A 2,981-nucleotide genomic window follows, 5' to 3' on the forward strand; every position below is an offset into this window, starting at 1 on the left:
AAGGTCCTGCTCATAAAGAATAAATCCAAACATCATTCATTTATGCACGTCAAATTTCCTGTACCCGGAAGGCATATCCATACATACACTATAGTCTAAACCAGTACCCTTATTTTATTCGTTACATATCTACCTGTTGTACAAAATACGTCTCATATAATTATCCCAGCTAAACCAGCACATTTGCATTTCTCCGAAAAAGAACAGAGGTGTCTGTTGTACAGTTAATGATATGTGCAGTTGAACTGTATGATCATAGCAATGATGACTTTTCACTGTGTGCAACATTGTAGCCTTTTATATATATTTTCCCCCCTTTTTTTTTCATTCATTTAAGTGTAATGAGAAGCGATGTCTTATGGGCAGCCCCAATATGAATGTGGTGGTTGGTTAAGTTATAAACATGATTTTCCTCGATATGTTGACATATAAGTGGGTATAAGTGGGTCTCTTTCTCTCTCTCCCCCCCCTCCCCCCCCCCCCCAGCCCACCTCCCACCCCCCTAGTTTCCTATGTTTCTTGTGGGTTTTTTGTGTGTTTTTTTCTTTTTTAAGTTCCAAGGGGGAAATAAGGCCTGTGTGATGTACCCCATCATCAGATCTGCTGTGGACACAAATAACCGATCTCATGTACAATAATGATGATAAGGCGCTTGTGCCGCAAACTTTCCATAAAAAGCATGTTTGTATGTTTTGTTTTCTTTTTTGTTTTGTTGTTGTTGTTTTTTCACGAGAAGTTCGTTATTTATGTCATTTCATTGAATACAATATCATGTATTAACTATTACACATTTGTTGATTGGCATGTTTCAGTAATTGGGATTATAGTCGATATTTTGTTTGTCTATTTAGTTGGGGGTTTTTTGTTTGTTTTTTTAATTAATTTTATGGAAGTCCTGAATTGAAAAAAAAACAACAACAACAAATGTTCGTTTGTATGTTTGTTTCGCTTGACTCGTTTTATGTTCACATATAATTCGTTGCTTCTTTGTGTGTAGTGGAAGGGATGAAGAAAGGTAGGCTAAAGCAGCAGAAAATCTTATCACAATGCCGGAATTTTTGTTTACCCTGAAAAACCCTGGAAAACGATGAGTTACGCTGAAACTCCAGGCCGTATGAATTCTGTTTTTTTTTAAAAAAAAAAAGAAAAAAAAAGAGAAAGCAGTATTAGGAAGTCATAGCCTGGTACATGTAAGGCGTATATGAAGGACAATGATCCGTTTGGAGGAACATTTATAGCCTTTTGAAAGTACACTTTCTGGGACACAAAGCTTTTTATTTTTCCTAATATATGTGGGGGAAAAAAACACACTTGCGGGGGACACACACACACACACACACACACACACACACACACACACACATTGAAACTTTCAAGTCAAAACGACCTCTGATCCCTTCTATAGTTTGCCATCATCAGAGTTAGGGCTTTTCATCTTTAAATTAAAAAAATATATATAACAAGAAACGAATCACTGAAGACACTAAAAGCCTAGCTTACTAATCAGTTGTTCTTGTTACTTTTAATGGTGGTTTCTTTCTGTTTAAGACAACCGTTTATTGCATAGCATGCATGCGTTTAAACGTGCTCATTGACTGATTAAGAGTTGACTTTCATCATAGCCTATTTGATACGCATTGTGTTTTGGTCTGATCCTATAATTATACTCCTATATGATGATGGTCCATTGCTCTTGTACTTGAACATGGGAAAGGACAAGTTCTTTCTTGCCATGTGTGTGTGTGTGTGTGTGTGTGTGTGTGTGTGTGTGTGTGTGTGTGTGTTAGCGAGAGAGAGAGTGTGTGCTTGTGTGCATCGTCTATGTTGTAAATTATCCTGTAAACTAATTATCGAGGTTAATGTAGCGATGTACAACAAACATACTCATTTTCTTTTGTTGTTGTTGTAAATATTATTTGAACGTTCTAATTTCGGAAATTGTGTTGATTGTTTGTATGATATTGATATCGCCTCTACTGATATTAGTATTGATGTATGTTTTTGATGCAACTTGGAAATCATAGTATTGTAGAACAATGAAACTTATAATTATACCGAGCCTGTTGAAGAGTACCGACTTTGCTATAGAGTATTCCGTTCAAGCCTTGCTGTTATTATCAACGGATTTCTTTGGTTAGTAATATTCCATTCTGTTTTCACGCCCCCCCCCCTCCCCCCGCGCCCTCCCCACCACGACCCCCCTATTTCTCTTTTTAAACACACACACACACACACACACACACACACACACACACACACACACACACACACACACACACACACACACACACACACACACACACACACACACGACAGCGCGACAGTCATCAAGGACAGAAGGTTTTTTTGCAGATAAAGTCAGATATTCTGCAACATGGGCATACACGTTTATCTGGTGGGGGAGGGGGGGGGAGGAAGTGAGGGAGGGATGTTCGCAGCATTGTGGTGACGTACTCTACCTGAGGACGGCAGCCCGAATTTCACACAGTGATGTTATCTGTCGTGAGGAGAAAACAGTAACGCAGTGCTACGGAAAGGCAAGGCAGAACAACGCAGCAAAACGCAACACAGCGCTAGGCGTTCACAGACATGCCCATGTTCAAAGAATAGTCTGAACAAAATCATTGTCTGACAAATTTACATTATCTGTGACATTTTGCCGAGAACTATTTACACCAGAAAGTTTCCAAATGAAGCTGCTGCTGCTGCTGCTGCCACTTCGATTGGGGATCATTATGCTATGTGCTAACAAGCCAATCACATAGTCAAGATAATCGTGTACATGTACAATGTACGTACATAGAGTTGGGCCAACTGCAAAATGAGAGTTGTGTGATCAGTGGTTTCTCCGCTGAAACGGGAAGTCATTTACAGCTTAGTCTTTTGTGAAGGACTATGAGTCTCGAACAAGGAGGCAAGACTGCACTTGCTCTTAGTGCTGTAGTCTTGGGGACCAGTTTGCCTTTAGGGATTTTCTCAAC

The sequence above is a fragment of the Babylonia areolata genome, chromosome 9 (genome assembly GCF_041734735.1).
Source record: "Babylonia areolata isolate BAREFJ2019XMU chromosome 9, ASM4173473v1, whole genome shotgun sequence".
NCBI lineage: Eukaryota > Metazoa > Mollusca > Gastropoda > Neogastropoda > Buccinidae > Babylonia > Babylonia areolata.